Source organism: Arachis stenosperma, chromosome 3 (genome assembly GCF_014773155.1).
Source record: "Arachis stenosperma cultivar V10309 chromosome 3, arast.V10309.gnm1.PFL2, whole genome shotgun sequence".
NCBI lineage: Eukaryota > Viridiplantae > Streptophyta > Magnoliopsida > Fabales > Fabaceae > Arachis > Arachis stenosperma.
This window is the reverse complement of record NC_080379.1, coordinates 87,300,116-87,325,006: the sequence shown is the minus strand read 5'-3', so window position 1 is coordinate 87,325,006 and position 24,891 is coordinate 87,300,116. Positions and strand designations below refer to the sequence as shown.

General features: G+C 36.6%; 1 non-coding gene across 1 annotated transcript; it reads right to left on the bottom strand.

The window, feature by feature from the left end:
* Positions 1-20,091: 20,091 nt before the first annotated feature.
* Positions 20,092-20,199, bottom strand: LOC130971408 (small nucleolar RNA R71). Its single transcript, XR_009082629.1, has one exon. It is a non-coding gene; the product is annotated as a small nucleolar RNA R71 (small nucleolar RNA).
* Between the last annotated feature and the right edge of the window lie 4,692 nt (positions 20,200-24,891).

The following is a 24,891-nucleotide window of genomic DNA, read 5'->3' as shown; positions in this document are numbered from 1 at the left end:
TCAAGATGAACACCAAGAACACTTTGAAGATCATGATGAACATCAAGAACATATTTTTCAAAAATTTTTGATGCAAAGAAAACATGCAAGACACCAAACTTAGAAATTTTTAATGTATGAAAAATAGGAATGCAAAAATGCACATGAAAAACAAGAAAAGACACAAAACAAGAAATCATCAAGATCAAACAAGAAGACTTGTCAAGAACAACTTGAAGATCATGAAGAACACTATGAATGCATGGATTTTCGAAAAAAAATGCAAGAAAAATTTTTAAAGCATGCAATTGACACCAAACTTAAAAATTGACTCAAAACTCAAACAAGAAACACAAAATATTTTTGGATTTTATGATTTTCTAATTTTTTTTGGATTTTTATTAATTATTTTCGAAAATAATGTGAAGAAAAACGAAAAATAAAAAGAAAAATTTTGAAAAAGATTTTTGAAAAGAAAATTACCTAATCTGAGCAACAAGATGAACCGTCAGTTGTCCATACTCGAACAATCCCCGGCAACGGCGCCAAAAACTTGGTGGACGAAATTGTGATCACTATTATTTGATTTGACTTTTTGGTCTTGTATCTTTTACTCTTAGGGCACTTGGAATTCACAACTCCGTTCAACTAACCAGCAAGTGTACTGGGTCGTCCAAGTAATAACCTTACGTGAGTAAGGGTCGAATCCACAGAGATTGTTGGTATGAAGCAAGCTATGGTCACCTTGCAAATCTCAGTTAGGCGGATTGAACATTTGTAATAGTGATAATTGGATTGTTCTAATAAAAAGGAATAATAAAAGGGATAGAGATACTTATGCAGATTCATTGGTAGGAATTTCAGATAAGCGGAATGGAGATGCTGTAGAGCTCTCGGACGCCTGCTATCCCATTGCTTCTACTTAATCCTTCTTACTCCTCTCCATGGCAAGCTTTGTATAGGGGTTCACTATCAGCTGTGGCTACTTTCATTCCTCTCGGGGAAATAACCTGTACGGCTGTCACTCGCACAGCTAACCAGTCTGGAGGCATCACCCATGGTTGATAGCTACATCCCATCCTCGCAGTGAAAGCTAATGCACGCACTCTGTCACAGTACGGCCAATCACCGGTTGGTTCCCGCTCCTACTGGAATAGAATCCCTCTTTTGCGTTTGTCACTAACGCCCAGCAGGTTAAAGTTTGAAGCACGTCACAGTCATTCATGAACGGCATCCTACTCGGAATACCACAGACAAGGTGAGACTTTCCGGATTCCCAGGATCCTACTCGGAACACCACAGACAAGGTTGGACTTTCCGGATCCAGATGAATGCCGCCATCTATCTAGCTTATACCACGAAGATTCTGTTGGGGAATCTCAGAGATACACATTCAAGCTTTGTTGCATGTAGAACGGAAGTGGTTGTCAATCACGCGCGTTCATGAGTGAGAATGATGATGAGAGTTATTAGCTCATCACATTCATCATGTTCTTGGGTATGAATGAATATCTTGGAATAAGAATAAGATAGAGAATTGAATAAAAGAAAATAGAACTTCATTAATCTTTGAGGTACAGCAGAGCTCCACACCCTTAATCTATGGTGTGCAGAAACTCCACCGTTGAAAATACATAAGCAAAGGGTTCAGGCATGGCCGAATGGCCAGCCCCCTAAAACGTGATCAATGATCTCCTAAGATGAAGAATAAAACAAAACTGAGACCAAAGATGATTGATACATTAGTAAATCATCCTATTTATAATAAACTAGCTCCTAGGGTTTACATGAGTAAGTAATTGATGCATAAATCCACTTCCGGGGCCCACTTGGTGTGTGTTTGGGCTGAGCTTGATCAATCCACGTGTAGAGGCATTTCTTGGCGTCAAACTTCAGGTTATGACGTGTTTTGGGCGTTTAACTCCGAATCATGACGTTTTTCTGGCGTTTTACTCCAGACAGCAGCATGAACTTGGCGTTTAACGCCAAGTTACGTCATCAATCTTCGAATAAAGTATGGACTATTATATATTGCTGGAAAGCCCTGGATGTCTACTTTCCAAAGCCGTTGAGAGCGTGCCAATTGGAGGTCTGTAGCTCCAGAAAATCCATTTCGAGTGCAGGGAGGTCAGAATCCAACAGCATCAGCAGTCCTTTTGTCAGCCTTCTTCAGAGTTTTGCTCAAATCCCTCAATTTCAGTCAGAATTTACCTGAAATCACAGAAAAACACACAAACTCATAGTAAAGTCCAGAAATGTGAATTTAACATAAAAACTAATGAAAACATCCCTAAAAGTAGCTTAAACTTACTAAAAACTATATAAAAACAATGCCAAAAAGCGTATAAATTATCCGCTCATCAGTTACGTTAAAGGTGTTTTCTTAAATTCATTTCACTTTCAAGAGTTGTTATAAGTCGATAATAGTATAAAAAAATATATTTTTATAATTGCGTGAGTAATTACAAATTGAGTTGAACTGTTTAAACTGTTTGCTGAATATTCTGATATGTTTTAGATTGTTGAACTGGTCATTGTTGGACTAGATTATTGAATTTGGTTTCTGGATTATGATAGGATGATTTGAGGATATTAGAATTGGTTTGTTTGAATTATCAAAAATGACTCTGAGAATTGGATATGAAAATGATTTGATTTTTAATTTGTTTGATTTTATAAATATTTTGATATTGGAAATGAGTTTGATTTATTGGAAATAAATTGAATCAGAGAGATAAATTTATTTTAAAATGGTTTGACAACGAACCTGTTTTGATATCAAAACTGGTTTAAAAAATAGAAAGGATTTGATATTGAAGCTGGTTGAGAATGGGTTGGAAAATGTGGTTTTGATGGGACCTGTAAGGGTGGCATAGTTCGAGTTTTACGGAAGATGCTGCTGAAATTTTATAAAACTCTGAGAATTTGTTTGAAGAATTCTTTAAAAGGAAAATTGGATTTAAGAATCATATTATTTGATTTCTATTTATTACGGAATAGTTGTTTTAAGTTTGATTTTTTGAGAAAAGAAGCATGTTTCTAGTTTGAAATATTTAGAAAAGAATTATGTTCGAGTTTGATTGTTAAGAAAATAATTACGTATGTGATTTTGATTTATTAAGAAAAGTTTTGTGTTCTGCGTATGATTTATTAAGAAAAGATTATTCGTTGAGTTTTAATTTGGTAAGAAAAGAATTATATTTTGAGCGTGATTTGTTAAGAAACAAATTACGTTTGATTTAAAATTATTGATGAATGAAGTGAGAGGTGTAACGGGAGAAAAGATGATAATAGATGCAAATGAAGAAAAATGAGGTTATGATCTTAAAGTATGGCTTATGAATGACTATGAATGAGCTAGAGCGAATATAGTAAATGAGTTATTTTCTCTCTGGTTGTACGGGTGACAGGGCACCTATTCCCTCTAATGGTGACAGGGCACATATTCCCTCTAGTGGTGACAGGGCACATAATCCCTCTAATGGTAACAGAGCATGTATTTCCTCTAATGATATTAATGCGCAACAGAGAGACAATGTCCGAGTTAGCTACTAGATATGTCAAGTTTGGCTATATGTTTGTTTGTTTTCAAGATAAAGTAGTTTTCCGATTTTCAAAGAAATCAGCAATACAATTTTGAGTCAAAGGCTCCTATTTTATTATTTAGTATATGAAGTAGCTGTGATACTTCTTACTATCAAAGTGGCACATCCGGAAGCATGAAATTCTGATCGTGAGGGTGTTACAGGAGCTACCCTGGCCAGGAACCAGTTCGGCCGAACTAAAGCAGGGGAGGAACCACTGAGCTTTCGACATTTTCATTTCGTTTGACCGATCAGTAACCTCCTTCAGTATATTGTGCGTGTTCTACACTTCACAGAGGTAAGGTTTGGTTTGATTGATTATTGGTTGAATTTGATTAAGTTTATGTTGAAATTTTGTTGAATTATTGTTGTTGCTTGTGAATTATGGTTCGGCTAGGAAGAACATCACAACTGGGGTTATTTTGATGATTTTAGGACTATTGTGAATGAGAATTATTGAGAAAATTGATGACATTTGATGACCGAGAGATTAATTGAAAAACGGTGAAAAATCGGTAACCGTAAAGCTCGAAAATGGATTTAAAATCTTATATATTTTCAAACAAATTTCAATAAAGGATTTTTGAGTATAAAAAGTTGTGCTTATCACCAACATGACATTATTATTTTGAGATTGAAATTATATTTTGATAAAAGTTAAGATTTTTTTGTAAATATATAAGTTTTGGGATATTTTGAGTAAAAAGTAAGAGTTCAGAGACGAACAGATATTTTATAAAAATTATGGTTTACTTTTATAAATATTAAAATATGTGAGATTTAATTAATATTTTTCTAGAAATTTTGGGATAAAAACAAATACTTACAAGCTTGGGGTTTAAAGTATAATTTCTAAAAGTACAAGAATAAAGGTTTAATAAAGCTAGTTTTTGTATAACAAAAATAGAAATATTAAATATTAATACTTCTTAATTATTATGGTAATATGCATATTTAATTAGTATATTTTTGTTAAATCTATTATTTTTTTTTTTGTTAATTTTTATTTAATAAGAAAGAAAAGTAAAGTATAAGACTTTTTAAAAGTATTAGAAACACTGAGTATTATTAAAGAGTTATATAATTCTCTTTTCATAAGATATTTAGGGAAAGAAGAGAAAATAGTGCAAAAGTAATTAGATATTTTGAGATTTATAAAGTAAAAGACTAAAGAAAGAGAAAAGATAAACCAGCACATGTGATTACGGGAAGGTCACGAGAGGGTGACAATAGTATGGTTATGGTGTCAAAGGATCAATGTTAATAAGCCATGGGCTTTGTTAGTGAATGATTGTGTAGGAACGCCCGTAAATATGGAATGGCTTCCAGGAGAAGGGGTCACATGCTTCAGCTATAGAATCAGTACCTGTAAGTACTTGCAGAGGTCATGTTCGACATACTTCAGCTGGAAAATCAGCGCCTGCAAGAAGTAGAAACTTGTAGAGGTTATGTCACTGGAATGCCTTATCTGACTTGCGAGTCAGATTGTGTTGCGTGCGGGTTGAAACCAACAAATGAGCTCATTACTTGCTATAGGAGTAGACATGCATCATCTTTGCTGCGCATTTGCATTTTACTTGATAATGTGAAGTTGTTTGTGATTGTCTTCTTGCATTTGTGCATTCCTTAATGGTATTCTAAATTTTTATGACTGGCTATTTCTCTATAATTCTTGAATATTTGGCCGTGAATTAGTTAAACTGTGATAATACTAACTTAACTAACTACCCCCGACCCTCCTAAGAACCCCCAATTCTTACCCCTTCGTTCCTTCCCCATCAGATGGAGCGGGCATCCTATTCTATGAGATGGACCATACCTATATATATGAGGATCCTGAGGAGTGTTCGGATGTGCTTAAGATTTCCTCTAATGACGACAGTTGATGCTTGTGAGCTGAGGATGTGACTTTTCGTAGTTTTTTTTTTGTGTTAGCCTAGTTTTTGTGTTTAGTCTCTCACTTTTGATTAGACTCATTGAGAGAGTAAGATGTATATAGTTGACTAGGCTAGTTTTTCGAGTGCCAGCTTAGGGGATTCCTATATGGACCAGGGCTTGGAGTGTTGATTATATATATAGTAACAAGATATGATGGGAATAACTTATGACCTGTATGATAGTATATATACATATATGTAAGTAGTATGTATAATGTATATTATCTCTATCTCTGATGTTTGCGTTATTTTATCGTACTTATTTCATTATTAATTTTTTCAAAAAATCGATCTCACGCTAATATAATTACAGGCTTAGTAATAAATATGTAGTTAATTTTTAGGAAAGAAAGTTAGTGGAGCTTGATTTTCAGTATAATTATGAAGTACTGAAAATTGGGTCGTTACACTTAGTAAAGGATACCTCTCAGGTACATGACACAAAACGAAAATACAACCAATAGAAATTTGAAATCACTCTTGGCTTTTCTCTCAAGTGTTTCTCTCAATGGCTTTTATCAATGCCCCTCTCTATTGCCTTTTTCCACGTAATGAATACAAAGAAAAATATAACGTTGAAATAGAAATACAACCAATAAACCATGAAGGAGATGATGATTCACAGCCTTTACACTATAAGTTGAACCAGGTTTAGCTTTTTCTAATGAAGCTCTCCATCTTGGCGGAAATATTTCATTGATCTGAAAACACTATCCAAAACGATGAAATCTCACAGGGAAGCTCTTAATGAAACTTAGATTCTCGTTCTCTCTCCTTAAGCTTAAATGAGAATCATTTTCCTTTATGTATTTTGCTTTGAGCCATGACTAGGGTTTCTTCAAACTCAACTTCTTGGTCCATGAACTAGCTGTAACCCCATTTTACTTTTCTTTCATTCAGACCACAAAATTAGGGATTTGAAATATGATTCTGGGCTTAACCGAGAAGATGGTTGCAGCATCAAATTGCATGCTCGGTGAGATTCCCAAATCCACACTCTTGAAATTGTGCATTGGCCCCAAGAAACGATGTAAACTATTGATTCATAGCAGAGAAAATTCAATCACCGTTTTCTTCATCTTGCCCGAAATGGTGGTGCAAAAATTAGGAGAAAATGTTAAGCAATTAACTTGCATGTTAAAGAAAATAAATTATCCTTAACCTCTGATTGTGCTGAACTTGCTTTTGTTTAACTTAATTTGACAATAGCTTCATTGGTTAGTGTTTCGATGGGTTACCTGAAACGATGAGGTCGATCTCAAACGAGATCTTCTGGTGTGATCGGAGCTGTCGTGTCTGACTTGTTGTGTAACGACCCAATTTTCAATATGTCTAGATCATACTGGAAACTGAGCGCTACCAATTTGTCCTCCTAATTATTATCTATTATTTATCATATGAGCCTGATTCGTTATTAAAAGCGTAGTTAAATTGCGAGGTATATTTTATTTTTTTTTTTGGAAACGTTTGAATTAATAGATGGAATCACTCATAATCAATTCACAAGTAATAACAGATAAAACAGTTATAAACAACCACACATAAATACATCACAAGCAGTCAACAACATTCAGTGATCCAGCCTTTGTTTAAGAATAGTCTTTTAGTTAGAACACCCCTAGATATAGCTAGATAATAACTATATACATATACATACATACAACATCCCAGGTCCTGACCTGTTCAAGAGGTCCCTAAGCTGGCACCTAGGCTAGCCTAGACTCTATACTCACCTAGTCCCTCTAAACTACTAAAGCGAGGGAAAGTACATTCTAAGTCTTCACAACTCAAGTCAGGTGGAACATCATCAAAAGATAGAACATCATCTGCTACTCCTCTGCACGATCAGACTTTTCCACAGGACGTCTCTCTGGTACCTCATGAAGTAGCCACACAATAGGAATCTCGTACACAGGATTTAGGTTAAAGTGCGCATACGAACGGGGTGTAGACGTTGGCTGGTTTCACAGTATATACATATAAACAGAGAACGATATTCACCCTAGACTCAGAAAACTATCTAGAGCAGAATCCTCTTCTTGCAAACGGTCATCAGCGAACTTCGGTAAGGTACTCTTACTTCCATCTGAAGGGGGAAGGGAGAGAGAAGGGGTAAGAACTGGGGAGTCCTTAGTAGGGTCGGGGTTATTAGTTATATTCATTTATTTGGGGTCGATTAGCAGACGAATAATAGAATATAGCGAAGCAGTAACCAAAAGATAAAGATAGAAAGAGAAAGTAGAGGCAATAGAAAGCAGAACACAAACAAAAGAATACAAGAAAATAAAACATAGAAATAGCATACAAGCAGACAAACACAAAGAAATAGATCACACACAGAAAGGAATGCAACAGAGAATGATGCGCAGACAAGAATGATGCATGTCTAGCCCTAGTGCAGGTAATGAGCTCATTTGTCGGTTACATACCCGCTCCCGACGTTACCCGGAGTCCTCTGACCAGGTAAGGCTTCCTGTTGGCAATGCCCCTCGCAAGAGTCCTTTGACTTGTGAGGCAAACCACTGTAAGAGTCCTTTGACTTGCAGGACGGCACTAGCAACCCACTGCAAGAGTCCTTTGACTTGCATGGCGGAGCTAGTTAACTTATATCTGCCCAACACACTCACTGTAAGAGTCCTTTGACTTACAGGAGCACACACACACTCTCACTGTAAGAGTCCTTTGACTTACAGGAGTATATGCTAGTTGTGTTTTCTCGATACCTCTGTAAGAGTCCTCTGACTTACAGAATAGCATTATAGCTAAGTATTCCAGGGAAGCGCTCTCAGTGGTCGTACCACCATCTATCTGACTGCCTTCACGCAGCAGATCATTACATAATCATTCTCATTATCATCATTCATTATCATTCTCATTATTCATCATCACTTTCACATTCTTATGCAGTACCTCTTTCTTTCTCTGTTCAATCATGCTATACAAACTTTACAGCTTTTACTTTTACAACATCGTAACTCAAACCATTTCTCTTTATCATATTACTCTTTTCTCTTTGTCTTTTTACTCTGCTCTGATTACTCTTTTCTCTGTATCTCCTACTTTTCTCTGGTTATTCTGTTCTCTGTGTTTCTTTACTTTGCTTTGATTTCTCTTCATAACATATGTATTTAAAGCTTATGTAAATTTTGGTATGAATAGTTCGCCTGTCCCAAGTATAGGTTCATTAAGTCTATACTGAAATAGTTTAACTTTTCATATAATACCTAACCCTAGTTGCAACTCAAGGACTAACTATGTTGCCCTAGTTCGTTCACTAATTTCTGTCTGTTTTTTTTGTTATTAAAACCTTACAGACTTTTCTTTAGTTTTTATCTTTTCTTCAACTTTTTATCTTTCTCTTGTCTTTGCCTCACAAATATGTTCTTACCACTCCCTAAGTGTTTTATGAAGGTAATTATGAGATTCTGCGCTTAAAGTTGTCTTTCTAAAGCTTTTACAGAAAACTGCCTTTTCCGCATTATTTTATTATTTTTATTAAAATATTATTTTTAATTAAATATTATTATTTAATATTTTATTATTATTTATTATTTTATTATTAAATTTTCGAAAATTAACTCACTTTTACTTTTAACCTTTAAAATTCACTTTTTACCACCCGTAACTTTTAATATTTCTACTTTTACCACCCTAACTTTCAGAAATTACCAAATAACCCCTCAAACACCAAAATATTTACTTCCTTGCCCTTTTTAAGATCTAAAAGGTGTTCTTCAATGTTCTTCACCACACTCAAAGTGTTCTTCATGTTCTTCGTATATTCTTCAAATTCTTTCTCTGTTTTTACCCGTTTTTCAGTCTTTTCAGCAACCGATTTTTACCAAAATTCAAAATAAATTCCCAGCCACTAAAACCCCATCTTTTCCACATGATTTCAACACAAATTGAACCCCAATTTAAGCTCTAGGGTTTCGTTTTCCAGCAGCCATAAGAACACACATTCATAGCTTGAATTTCATCAAATTTCATCAATTTTTCACCAAAATTTCAACAAGAATTACTCATACAAACAATCAATTTCAAGCACAGCCAAACCATATCATAATCACACAACTCAAACACAATCAATCAAGATTAAATTCGTCAAACCCTACCTGGTTTTGCTGCTCCTAATTCGGTTAAACTTTCAGGTGGTCCTTAAGCACTTTTTCCTCCTAAATCACATCAAGAACAACTTTAAATCCAAAAACTCTCAACTGACAAAATCTCACTCAGCATGTTAGGAAGAGATATATCACCTTAGAGTTGCTGGAAATTCACGTTTCTTGGCCCTCAAGTCAAGTTAAGCATGATTCCTAAGGAAAAACATCAAGAAAACACATGTTTACATGGTTTTCCTTGAAAACCGAATTGAAGAGGGAGGGAGACAGCCATCTCACCTTATTTCCAGCCTTGATAAGTCACATGGTTATGTAGAGGAAGAAGAGAGGATCATTTTGGTGAAATCGGAGTTTTGATTTGAGTTTTAGTTCAGAAGAAATCAAGCTTTGAAGATTAAAGGGTCATGAAAGTTTCTCTCTTTTCTCTCTTCACATTTTCGGCCAAAGGGAGTAAATGACCAGCCTTGGAGTGTCTTGGGGGTGTAAGGAGAGTTGTGATTGGTTGGCTTGAATGTGGATTAAAATAATATTAAAATATCTCTGGTGTACAACTACTAAAACTAGGTGTATCGGAACACTCGTAAAAACATCTCTAAAAATTATTTTGTGAGCTACTAGCATAAATGACACTAGTAACATATTTATTATGAGAATAGAATATGTATAATGAGGCCTTAGCATTGCTAAATTCACCAGAGAGTGCTGGTGCTAAGCTGCACCAGTAAACTGTGAACCCGGTTAAACCGATTTCCTGTTTTTAACTAAAACAGACCAGGTAACCTTATAATATCATTCAAGAAGCTTCTAATACTAATATAATGATAATATTATCCTATTATCTCTCTTCTCTCATGAATCGAGTCCGGTTCGTCAAACCGAGACAATTTACGAAAGATCGAATCAAAACTCCTAACTGATACGGTTAAAAAACTAGGTTCTTCGTGATTGCATTATCGAGATTGCCTCAGAGGAGGTTCTAGCTTAAGGATGACATAATGATAATGAGGATTGAGATGCTTGATGATATAACAGAGGCGTTCCCTTTACTGATCTTCCGGAGAGATTCATACTTTCAGAAAAGATCTCGCGTACTCGAAAATCAGGGTTGTTACATTCTACCCTCCTAAAAGAAAATTTTGCCCTCAAAATTTCAGCCACATGCAAGAATCCATCTTCAAGCAGTCTATTTCCTTCAAGCCATCCTGACGAAGATATCAGTTCGTTCCTTATAGCATCTAAATATCATATAGCCATGGCCATGGAGATCATAACAGCTATAAGAATAGTTGTGCCTCACACGAATTTGTCGTTCGGAACTCGATTAAACCATGCCTATTCACAGTCATTGAGGTCTTATCCGCACCAAACAATCAGTATTAAGGTGATCAGTCTTAACACTTCAAGTCAAGTGTGAACATTCCCAGAATGAGTGCTCAAAGACATTCATGCCAAATGTATCTTAAAGATACCCTAACGACATGAGACACACAAGCAGAGTATGCAATGAAGCATAGTCAGTCTACTCCCCAGGCTCTACCGGGAACGAACTGCTCTGATACCAAATTGTAACGACCCAATTTTCAATATGTCTAGATCATACTGGAAACTGAGCGCTACCAATTTGTCCTCCTAATTATTATCTATTATTTATCATATGAGCCTGATTCGTTATTAAAAGCGTAGTTAAATTGCGAGGTATATTTTATTTTTTTTTTGGAAACGTTTGAATTAATAGATGGAATCACTCATAATCAATTCACAAGTAATAACAGATAAAATAGTTATAAACAACCACACATAAATACATCACAAGCAGTCAACAACATTCAGTGATCCAGCCTTTGTTTAAGAATAGTCTTTTAGTTAGAACACCCCTAGATATAGCTAGATAATAACTATATACATATACATACATACAACATCCCAGGTCCTGACCTGTTCAAGAGGTCCCTAAGCTGGCACCTAGGCTAGCCTAGACTCTATACTCACCTAGTCCCTCTAAACTACTAAAGCGAGGGAAAGTACATTCTAAGTCTTCACAACTCAAGTCAGGTGGAACATCATCAAAAGATAGAACATCATCTGCTACTCCTCTGCACGATCAGACTTTTCCACAGGACGTCTCTCTGGTACCTCATGAAGTAGCCACACAATAGGAATCTCGTACACAGGATTTAGGTTAAAGTGCGCATACGAACGGGGTGTAGACGTTGGCTGGTTTCACAGTATATACATATAAACAGAGAACGATATTCACCCTAGACTCAGAAAACTATCTAGAGCAGAATCCTCTTCTTGCAAACGGTCATCAGCGAACTTCGGTAAGGTACTCTTACTTCCATCTGAAGGGGGAAGGGAGAGAGAAGGGGTAAGAACTGGGGAGTCCTTAGTAGGGTCGGGGTTATTAGTTATATTCATTTATTTGGGGTCGATTAGCAGACGAATAATAGAATATAGCGAAGCAGTAACCAAAAGATAAAGATAGAAAGAGAAAGTAGAGGCAATAGAAAGCAGAACACAAACAAAAGAATACAAGAAAATAAAACATAGAAATAGCATACAAGCAGACAAACACAAAGAAATAGATCACACACAGAAAGGAATGCAACAGAGAATGATGCGCAGACAAGAATGATGCATGTCTAGCCCTAGTGCAGGTAATGAGCTCATTTGTCGGTTACATACCCGCTCCCGACGTTACCCGGAGTCCTCTGACCAGGTAAGGCTTCCCTGTTGGCAATGCCCCTCGCAAGAGTCCTTTGACTTGTGAGGCAAACCACTGCAAGAGTCCTTTGACTTGCAGGACGGCACTAGCAACCCACTGCAAGAGTCCTTTGACTTGCATGGCGGAGCTAGTTAACTTATATCTGCCCAACACACTCACTGTAAGAGTCCTTTGACTTACAGGAGCACACACACACTCTCACTGTAAGAGTCCTTTGACTTACAGGAGTATATGCTAGTTGTGTTTTCTCGATACCTCTGTAAGAGTCCTCTGACTTACAGAATAGCATTATAGCTAAGTATTCCAGGGAAGCGCTCTCAGTGGTCGTACCACCATCTATCTGACTGCCTTCACGCAGCAGATCATTACATAATCATTCTCATTATCATCATTCATTATCATTCTCATTATTCATCATCACTTTCACATTCTTATGCAGTACCTCTTTCTTTCTCTGTTCAATCATGCTATACAAACTTTACAGCTTTTACTTTTACAACATCGTAACTCAAACCATTTCTCTTTATCATATTACTCTTTTCTCTTTGTCTTTTTACTCTGCTCTGATTACTCTTTTCTCTGTATCTCCTACTTTTCTCTGGTTATTCTGTTCTCTGTGTTTCTTTACTTTGCTTTGATTTCTCTTCATAACATATGTATTTAAAGCTTATGTAAATTTTGGTATGAATAGTTCGCCTGTCCCAAGTATAGGTTCATTAAGTCTATACTGAAATAGTTTAACTTTTCATATAATACCTAACCCTAGTTGCAACTCAAGGACTAACTATGTTGCCCTAGTTCGTTCACTAATTTCTGTCTGTTTTTTTGTTATTAAAACCTTACAGACTTTTCTTTAGTTTTATCTTTTCTTCAACTTTTTATCTTTCTCTTGTCTTTGCCTCACAAATATGTTCTTACCACTCCCTAAGTGTTTTATGAAGGTAATTATGAGATTCTGCGCTTAAAGTTGTCTTTCTAAAGCTTTTACAGAAAACTGCCTTTTCCGCATTATTTTATTATTTTTATTAAAATATTATTTTTAATTAAATATTATTATTTAATATTTATTATTATTTATTATTTTATTATTAAATTTTCGAAAATTAACTCACTTTTACTTTTAACCTTTAAAATTCACTTTTTACCACCCGTAACTTTTAATATTTCTACTTTTACCACCCTAACTTTCAGAAATTACCAAATAACCCCTCAAACACCAAAATATTTACTTCCTTGCCCTTTTTAAGATCTAAAAGGTGTTCTTCAATGTTCTTCACCACACTCAAAGTGTTCTTCATGTTCTTCGTATATTCTTCAAATTCTTTCTCTGTTTTTACCCGTTTTTCAGTCTTTTCAGCAACCGATTTTTACCAAAATTCAAAATAAATTCCCAGCCACTAAAACCTCATCTTTTCCACATGATTTCAACACAAATTGAACCCCAATTTAAGCTCTAGGGTTTCGTTTTCCAGCAGCCATAAGAACACACATTCATAGCTTGAATTTCATCAAATTTCATCAATTTTTCACCAAAATTTCAACAAGAATTACTCATACAAACAATCAATTTCAAGCACAGCCAAACCATATCATAATCACACAACTCAAACACAATCAATCAAGATTAAATTCGTCAAACCCTACCTGGTTTTGCTGCTCCTAATTCGGTTAAACTTTCAGGTGGTCCTTAAGCACTTTTTCCTCCTAAATCACATCAAGAACAACTTTAAATCCAAAAACTCTCAACTGACAAAATCTCACTCAGCATGTTAGGAAGAGATATATCACCTTAGAGTTTCTGGAAATTCACGTTTCTTGGCCCTCAAGTCAAGTTAAGCATGATTCCTAAGGAAAAACATCAAGAAAACACATGTTTACATGGTTTTCCTTGAAAACCGAATTGAAGAGGGAGGGAGACAGCCATCTCACCTTATTTCCAGCCTTGATAAGTCACATGGTTATGTAGAGGAAGAAGAGAGGATCATTTTGGTGAAATCGGAGTTTTGATTTGAGTTTTAGTTCAGAAGAAATCAAGCTTTGAAGATTAAAGGGTCATGAAAGTTTCTCTCTTTTCTCTCTTCACATTTTCGGCCAAAGGGAGTAAATGACCAGCCTTGGAGTGTCTTGGGGGTGTAAGGAGAGTTGTGATTGGTTGGCTTGAAGGTGGATTAAATAATATTAAAATATCTCTGGTGTACAACTACTAAAACTAGGTGTATCGGAACACTCGTAAAACATCTCTAAAAATTATTTTGTGAGCTACTAGCATAAATGACACTAGTAACATATTTATTATGAGAATAGAATATGTATAATGAGGCCTTAGCATTGCTAAATTCACCAGAGAATGCTGGTGCTAAGCTGCACCAGTAAACTGTGAACCCGGTTAAACCGATTTCCTGTTTTTAACTAAAACAGACCAGGTAACCTTATAATATCATTCAAGAAGCTTCTAATACTAATATAATGATAATATTATCCTATTATCTCTCTTCTCTCATGAATCGAGTCCGGTTCGTCAAACCGAGACAATTTACGAAAGATCGAATCAAAACTCCTAACTGATACGGTTAAAAAACTAGGTTCTTCGTGATTGCATTATCGAGATTGCCTCAGAGGAGGTTCTAGCTTAAGGATGACATAATGATAATGAGGATTGAGATGCTTGATGATATAACAGAGGCGTTCCCTTTACTGATCTTCCGGAGAGATTCATACTTTCAGAAAAGATCTCGCGTACTCGAAAATCAGGGTTGTTACATGTTGGAGCTTGAGGTGCTACTGGTCCTTGATCACCGGAGGGTGGTGGTACCTGCAAGAGACTCCGAAGCTTAAGTCAGCACGGGCTTTAAGCAGTTTTTTATGTTGAATTGGAGTTTGAGTTATTCCTGGGTGCTCCAGTGTATTTATAGTAGTATGGAGTGACCTTCCTTGAGATAAGTTAGTTATCTTATCTTATCTTTTGCGGGTAAGATCACTTATCTTTTGGCCAACCGCCTTTAGGAGGGCTGTGATCCTCTGCTTTTAAGCCTGCTTGGGCCTCTATGACAATTTGGCCGAGCTCTTTAGGAAGAGGTGGGTGACGAGCCAACCTAACAAGAGGTCGGTCATTTTGTCATCGTGCAGCCCGGGCCATATAGCTTGGTCCAGGGTATGAACAGTGCCCCTGCTTGATCTTCGATCTTTCCCTTGAGGTCATATTTTTAAACTTCGACCCCTTTGAGGAAGAACGTGTTGAAGTATTGCGTCCGAACTACTGTGTTCTTTAATGCGTTTCAAAATGCGATGCATTTTTTTACTTTAAACGTGGCGTCATTCCCTAGCGCTTCAGTTTCTAGTGCTCTTAAAGCCTTTTAATTCCTTTTTCCGTTTCATTCCCTCGCTTAATTTGAATTTAGAGAAGTTTTGTTCTTTCCTTTTGTTTGAAATAAAAAAGGGGATATTCTTTCTTTTTTGTTTCTTTGCTTTCGTCTGTTTCATTTGCTTAGGGAAAGAAGCATCCTTTTGTTCTTCTGATTGCCGCAACACTCCAAGATTGTTTCTTTCTTGGATTTCCGGAGTTTTCATCTCTTAGTGGAGATTGTTCGTCACTTGCTGCTTGCTCATTCGTCTTCTTTTGCAGGTTGGTGCTTTGCTTCATGCCTTTTCTTGTTTTACATGTTTTATTTGTCGTCCTTCTTTGCACTTTACTCTTGCATGTTTTCTTTTTGTACAAAGTTTTAATCTTTGCTGAGCTTCTTTTTGAAAAAGATTGAAGCTTTCTGGTGATTTTTGTATTCCTTTGTTTTCTTCAAAGTTGCGATCTTTCTATTTCTGTTACTTCGGAAATGTAGGCGCTTAGATTTCTGTCACTACCTCCTGACGTTTACTCTTGTTTGAGAGGTCTAGGGTTTTGGTTTTTGCGACATTTCATTTTCTATGTTCTGTACTGGTGCCTCCAAAGGGCACTAATGAGCGGATAATTTATACACTTTTTGGCATTGTTTTTAGGTAGTTTGTAGTAAGTTTTAGTTACTTTTTAGTATATTTTTATTAGTTTTTATGCAAAAATCACATTTCTGGACTTTATTATGAGTTTGTGTATTTTTCTGTGATTTCAGGTATTTTCTGGCAGAAATTGAGGGACCTGAGCAAAAATCTGATTTAGAGGCTGAGAAAGGACTGCAGATGCTGTTGGATTCTGACCCTCCTGCACTCGAAGTAAATTTTCTGGAGCTAAAGAACCCCAATTGGCAAGATCTCAATTGCGTTGGAAATTAGACATCTTGAGCTTTCCAGAAATGTATAATAATTGATACTTTTCCTGAGATTTGATGGCCCAAACTGGCGTCCAAACGCCCACCAAAGACCTTTTTCTGGCATAAAAAGCCAAAACTGGCACAAAAGCTGGAGTTAAACACCCAAAATGGCACCCATGCTAGTGTTTAACTATAAGGATGGGCTATGCACTTGAAATCTTCAAAGCTCAGCCCAAGCACACACCAAGTAGGCCCCGGAAGTGGATTTCTGCACTATCTACTCATTTTCTGTAACCCTAGGTTACTAGTTTAGTATAAATAGCACTTTTTGACGATTGTATTTCATCTTTGGATGACTTTTCGATCCTTTGACCAGGTCTTCTTCCCCTGTTTTTGAATTCTTAAGCCATTTGGGAGGTTGGCCATTCGGCCATGCCTAGACCTTTTGCTCTTATGTATTTTCAACGGTGGAGTTTTTACACCTTATAGAATAAGGTGAGGAGCTCTGCTGTTCCTCATGAATTAATGCAAGTACTATTGTTTTTCCTTAAATTCACGCCTACTTCTTCTCCAAGATATACTCTTGTACTTAATTCAGTTAAGTGAGACTGAAGGGGTGACCCGTAAGAATCACCCACTATCTTCAGTACTCGCTTAGCCAAGATCCTCGTGCCTGACAACCACAAGCGGTCTACATGATGTTCAACATAGTCATTGGACACCAGCTGGAGTATATTCTCTTGGGTGTCTGATCCATGCGTTTGACTAGCATCTCCTGATAACAGAGCATTCAAATCAGTGAGATTAGAACCTTCGTGGTATAGGCTAGAAATAATTGGCAGCATTCCTAAGATCCGAAAAGTCTAAACCTTGTCTGTGGTATTTCGAGTAGGATCTGGGAGGGGATGAATGTGATGAGCTTCAAACTCGTGACTGTTGGGCGCAGTGACAGTGCGCAAAAGGATCAATGGATCTTATTCTGACACAAGTGAGAACCGACAGATGATTAGCCCTCCGGTTAGAACCGTAGCTGGACCATCTTCACTGAGAAGATGGATGATAGCCATTGACAATGGTGATCCACCAACTTACAGCTTGCCATGAAAGGGAGTGCGCATGATTGGATGGAAGCAATAGGGAAGCAGAGGTTCAAAAGCAACAAAGCATCTCCAAACACATATCTGAAATTTTCACCAAGGAATTACATAAGTATCTCTATTTTATTTTATGTTTTATTTATCCATTAATTATCAAAATCTCATAACCATTTGAATCCTCCTGACTGAGATTTAAAAGATGACCATAGCTTGCTTCAAGCCGAGAATCTCCGTGGGATCGAACCTTAGTCATGTAAGGTATTACTTGGACGACCTAGTGCACTTGCTGGTTAGTTGTGCATAGTTGTGAAAAGTATGATCACAACTTCGTGCACCATGTTTTTGGCGCCGTTGCCGAGGATTGTTCGAGTTTGGACAATTGACGGTTCATCTTGTTGCTTAGATTGGGTAATTTTATTTTATGTTTAAGCTTTTTATTTTTATTTTCGAAAAATATAAAAAAATTTTTAAAATCATAAAAACCAAAAAATTTTGTTTTTCTTGTTTCGGTCTAGTGTCAAATTCTAAGTTTGATGTCAATTGCATGTTTTCAAATTTTCTCAAGTTTTCGAAAAAAAATATTCATGCATTGTGTTCTTCATTGATTTTCAAGTTGTTCTTGATGATTTTCCTTGTTCTGATCTTTAAATTCTCCTGTTTTTGTCTTTTCCTATTTTTCATATGCATTTTCAAATCCATAGTGTCTAAACACAAAAAATTTCTATGTTTGGTGTCTTGCATATCTTTCTTTTCTTAAAAATTTTCAAAAATATGTCCTTGATTTTCATCATGATCTTCAAAGTGTTCTTAGTGTTCATCTTGACATTCAAAGAGTTCTTGCATGCATTACTTGTTCTGATCTTAATTTTTTATGTTTTGTGTCATTTTGTTGTTTTTCTCTCTCTTCATTAAAAATTCAAAAAATAAAGAAAAAAATAATAAAAAATATCTCTTTACAAGTAAATAATACAAAGAAATGAAGATTCAGAACATACAGCAGAGGAATCACAGAGAAAAAGCTGCGCGTTTAGAAAAACGCCCAGTAAGGAAGGAATTTTGGCGTTAAACGCCCAAAGAGGTAGCATTCTGGGCGTTAAACGCCATAATGGATAGCATCCTGGGCGTTTAACGCCAGGATGACACAGGGGAGGTAATTTTGTTTCAAATTCAATTTTTTTTCAATTTTTCATGTTTTAATTCATAATTTTAAAATCTCATCTTTCCACATTTTCAAAAATCCTTGCTAAAAATTAATGTTTTGATTAAAAAATTTCAAGTTTGTTACTTTCTTTTTAAGAAAGGTTCAATCTTTAAATTTTAAAATCATATCTTTTAATTTCTTTTTAGTCAAGTCATCAATTTTAAAAATCAAATCTCTTTCAATCATATCTTTCCAACTATATTTTTTTTAAATCATATCTTTTTCAATCAAATCTTTTTCAATCATATATTTTTAAATTTTGATTTCAAAATCTTTTCTCTAACTTCTTATCTTTTCAAAATTATTTTCAAATCTTTTTCAACTAATTACTATTTCTTATCATTTTCAAAACCACCTAACCACTTTTCCACTTCCAATTTTTGAAAATCACTAACCCCTTTTTCAAAAATCTTTTTAATTAAATAATTTTTTTAAATTCTAATTTTATGTTATTTCGTTTAAAATTTTCGAAAACTCTTTCTCTCTCATCTCTTTCTATTTATTTTATTTAATTGCTAACATTCTTTCTCCACTCATCTAAAAAATTTTCGAACTCACCTCCTCTCTCTTCTCATTCTTCTACTCCTTTTTCTCTGACACATCAAAGAATCTCTATACTGTGACATAGAGGATTCCACTACTACCTTTTGTTCTCTTCTTTTTCATATGAGCAGAAATAGGGATAAAAACATTCTTGTTGAAGCTTATCCTGAACCTGAAAGGACTCTGAAGAAGAAGCTAAGAGAAGCTAAAGCACAACACTTCGGAGAGGACCTTACAGAGAATTTTGAAAAAGAAGCAGACATCGCAACCGAACACAACAACAATGCCAGAGATGCAAGGAAGATGCTTGGTGACTATACTGTACCAAATTCTTACTTCTATGGAAGAAGCATCTCAATTCCTGCCATTGGAGCAAACAAATTTGAGCTTAAGCCTCAATTAGTTTCTCTATTGCAGCATAATTGCAAGTTTTATGGACTTCCATTGGAAGATCCTCATCAATTCTTAGCTGAATTCTTGCAAATCTGTGATACTGTTAAGACCAATGGGGTTGATCCCGAGGTCTACAGACTCATGCTTTTCCCCTTTGCTGTAAAAGACATAGCTAGGATATGGTTCGACTCACAACCTAGAGAAAGCCTAAACTCTTGGGACAAGTTGGTTAATGCTTTCTTGAGCAAATTCTTTCCACCTCAAAAGATGAGCAAGCTTATAGTGGAAGTCCAAACATTCAAACAGAAGAAAGGTGAATCCCTCTATGAAGCTTGGGAAAGATACAAGCAATTAACCAAAAGGTGTCCTTCTAACATGCTTCCAGAATGGAGCATTATATGCATATTCTATGATGGTCTGTTTGAATTGTCTAAGATGTCATTAGACCATTCTGCTAGTGGATTCCTTCATCTGAAAACCCTGCATAAGCCCAGGAACTTATTGGGATGGTTGCAAATAACCAGTTTATGTACACTTCTGAAAGAAATCCTGTGAATAATAGGATGACTCGGAAGAATGGAGTTGTTGAGATTGATACTCTGAATGCCATATTGGCTCAGAACAAAATATTGACTCAGCAAGTCAATATAATTTCTCATAATCTAACTGGATTACAAGCTGCATCCGACAGTGCTGAGGAAGCCTCCTTTGAAGGAGAAGCTTATGACCCTGAGAATCCTGCAATGGAAGAGGTGAATTACATGGGAGAATCATATGGAAACACCTATAATCCTTCATGGAGGAATCATCCAAATTTCTCATAGAAGGATCAACAGAAGCCTTAACAAGGCTTCAACAACAATAATTGTGAGAGAAATAGGTTTGGCAATAGCGAATCTTTTCCATCTTCTTCTCATCAACAGACAGAGAATGCTAAGCAGAGCCTCTCTGGGTTAGCAAACATAGTCTCTGATCTATCTAAGACCACTCTCAGTTTCATGAATGAAATAAGGTCCTCCATCAGAAATTTGGAGGCACAAGTAGGTCAGCTGAGTAAAAGAGTTATTGAAACCCCTCCTAGTACTCTCGCAAGCAATACAGAAGAGAATCTCAAAAGAGAGTGCAAGGCCATAACCATATCCAAAGTGGCCAAACCTGGAGAGAGTGAAAAAGCAGTGATTTCTAGTGAGGAAGACCCTGCTGGATGTCCAATGACCAATAAGGAGTTTCCTAATGAGGAACCAAAGGAATTTGAGGCTCATACAGAGACCATAGAGATTCCACTGAACTTACGATTGTCATTCATGAGCTCTGATGAATATTCTTCCTCTGAAGAGGACGAAGACACTGTTGAAGAGCAAGTTGCTCAATAACTAGGAGCAATCATGAAGCTGAATGCCAAGTTATTTGGTAATGAGACTTGGGAGGATGAACTTCCATTGCTCATCAATGAACTGAATACATGGATTCAGCAGACATTGCCTCAAAAGAAACCGGATCCCGGAAAAGTTCTTAATACCTTGCACCATAGGCACCACAAACTTTGAAAAGGCTCTGTGTGACCTAGGGTCAGGTATCAACCTCATGTCACTCTCTGTAATTGAGAAACTAGGGATCTTTGAGGTACAAGCTATAAGAGTCTCACTAGAGATGGCAGACAAATCAATGAAACATGCTTATGGACTTGTAGAGGATGTCTTAGTGAAGGTTGAAGGCCTTTACGTCCCTGCTGACTTCATAATCCTAGACACTGGGAAGGATGAGGATGAATCCATTATCCTTGGAAGACCCTTCCTCGCCACAGCGAGGGTTGTGATTGATGTGGACAGAGGAGAGTTAGTCCTTCAATTGAATGAGGATTACTTTGTGTTTAAGACTCAAGGATTTTCTTCTGTAAACATGGAGAAGAAGCATGAAAAGCTTCTCTCAATGTAGAGTCAAGCATAGCCCCCATATTCAAGCTCTAAGTTTGGTGTTGGGAGGCCACAAATGCTCTGAGCATCTGTGAAGCTCTGTAAGAGCTCACTGTCAAGCTATTGATATTAAAGAAGCGCTTATTGGGAGGCAACCCAATTTTATTTATCTATATTAATTACTTTTTCATTTTATTTTAGATTGTTATTATATATTTTCTTTAGGTTAATGATCATGTGGAGCCACAAAAATAGCTGTAGAATTAAAGCGAAATAAAAAACAGCATCAAAAATAGAATACCCTTGAGGACGAGCTTACTGGCGTTTAAACGCTCGTAAGGATAGGAAAATAGGCATTTAACGCCCAGTCTGGCAGCATTCTGGGCGTTAAATGCCAAAAATGGTAGCCAAACTGGCGTTTAACGCCAGAAATGGGTGTCTGGTATCTGGCTGGCGTTAAGTGCCAGTAAGGGTAGCAGAATGGGAATTTAACGCCCAGTCTGGCAGCATTCTGGGTGTTAAACGCTAGAATTGGCAGCCAGACTGGCGTTTACCACCAGAAAGGGGCATCAGCCTAGCGTTTAATGCCAGAAATGCCACACATAGGGCGTTTAAATGCCAGAAAGGTGCAGGGATGAGAAATCCTTGACACCTCAGGATCTGTAGACCCCATAGGATCCCTACCTACCACAACTCACTCTCATTCCTCTTCACACCTTTCGATAACACTTTTTCTCTCCTCTTCACAACTCTCCATAACACTCTTCCCCAAAATAACCTCCACCAATCACCTCCAATTCTCCTCCAAGACCATGATAAAACCCCACATACCTCACCATTCAAATTCAAAATACTTCCCCCCCCCCCAAGCCCACCCATTCTCACATGGATCCCCTCTCTCTCTTACCCTATAAATACCACTCCTCACTCCTTTAATTTCACACATCATAACCACCTAAAACCCCCTTGGCTGAACCACTCACCCCCTATATCTCCTCCATTTCTTCCTCTTTTCCTCCTTTCTTTCTTCTTTTGCTCGAGGACGAGCAAACTTTTTAAGTTTGGTGTGGAAAAAGCTCTGCTTTTTGTTTTTCTATAACCATTAATGGCACCTAAGGCCGGAGAAACCTCTAAGAAGAGGATAGGGAAGGTAGTTGCTTCCAACTCTGAGTCATGGGAGATGGAGAGATTCATCTCAAAAGCCCATCACTAAAAAGAGGATGGAGCAAACAAGAGAGCCCACTCATGGACCTCAACAAGAGCAACAAAGGCAAGGAAGAGACATTGAGGAGCTCAAGCACTCCATAGAATCTTCAAGGGGAAGAACTAGCCGCCATCACTAAGGTGGACCCGTTCTTTAATTTCCTTGTTCTTATTTTTCTGTTTTCATTTTTTATGCTTTATGTCTTTATTGCATGATCATTAGTGTCTAGTATCTATGTCTTAAAGCTATGAGTGTTCCATGAATCCTTCACCTTTCTTAAATGAAAAATGTTTCTATTTGCAAAAGAACAAGAAGTACATGAATTTCGAATTTTATCTTGAAATTAGTTTAATTATTTTGATGTGGTAGCAATACTTTTTGTTTTCTGAATGAATGCTTGAACAGTGCATATTTTTTATAGTGAAGTTTATGAATGTTAAAATTGTTGGCTCTTGAAAGAATAATGAAAAAAGAGAAATATTATTGATAATCTAAAAAATCATAAAATTGATTCTTAAAGCAAGAAAAATCAGTGAAAAATACAAAGCTTGCAAAAAAAAGAGAAAAAGCAAGCAGAAAATGCCAATAGCTCTTTAAACCAAAAGGCAAGAGCAAAAAGCCAGTAACTCTTTAAACTAAAAGGCAAGGGTAAAGAGGATCAAAGGCTTTGAGCATCAGTGGATAGGAGGGCCCAAAGGAATAAAATCCTGGCCTAAGTGGCTAAATCAAGCTGTCTCTAACCATGTGCTTGTGTCATGAAGGTCTAAGTGAAAAGCTTGAGACTGAGTGGTTAAAGTTGTGATCCAAAGCAAAAAGAGTGTGCTTAAGAACTCTGGGCACCTCTAATTGGGGACTCTAGCAAAGCTGAGTCACAATCCGAAAAGGTTCACCCAGTTATGTGTCTGTGGCATTTATGTATCCGGTGGTAATACTGGAAAAACAAAATGCTTAGGGTCACGGCTAAGACTCATAAGTAGCTGTGTTCATGAATCAACATACTAAACTAGGAGAATCAATAACACTATCTTAATTCTGAGTTCCTATAGATGCTAATCATTCTGAATTTCAAAGGATAAAGTGAAATGCCAAAACTGTTCAGAAGCAAAAAGCTACTAGTCCCGCTCATTTAATTGGAACTAAGCTTCATTGATGTTTTGAGATTTATTGTATATTCTCTTCTTTTTATCCTATTTTATTTTTAGTTGCTTGGGGACAAGCAACAATTTAAGTTTGGTGTTGTGATGAGCGGATAATTTATACGCTTTTTGGCATTTTTTTTAGGTAGTTTTTAGTAAGTTTTGGTTACTTTTTAGTATATTTTTATTAGTTTTTATGCAAAAATCACATTTCTGGACTTTACTATGAGTTTCTGTAATTTCAGGTATTTTCTGACAGAAATTGAGGGACTTGAGCAAAAATCTGATTCAGAGGCTGAGAAAGGACTGCAGATGATGTTGGATTCTGACCCTCCTGCACTCGAAGTGGATTTTATGGAGCTAAAGAAGCCCAATTGGCACGCTCTTAATGGAGTTAGAAAGTAGACATCTTGGGCTTTCCAAAAACGTATAATAGTCCATACTTTGCCCGAGATTTGATGGCCCAAACTGGCGTCCAAACGCTCACCAAAGACCCTTTTTTGGCGTAAAACACCAGAACTGACACCAAAGCAGGAGTTAAACACCCAAACTGGCACCCAAGCTAGCGTTTAACTCCAAGGATGGCCTATGCACGTGAAAGCTTCAAAGCTTAGCCCAAGCACACACCAAGTGGGCCCCAGAAGTGGATTTCTGCACTATCTACTCATTTTCTATAACCCTAGGTTACTAGTTTAGTATAAATAGCCCCTTTTGACTATTGTATTTCATCTTTGGATGACTTTTTGATCCATTGATCAGGTATTCTTCCGCTATTTTTGAATTCTTATGCCATTTGGGAGATTGGCCATTCGGCTATGCC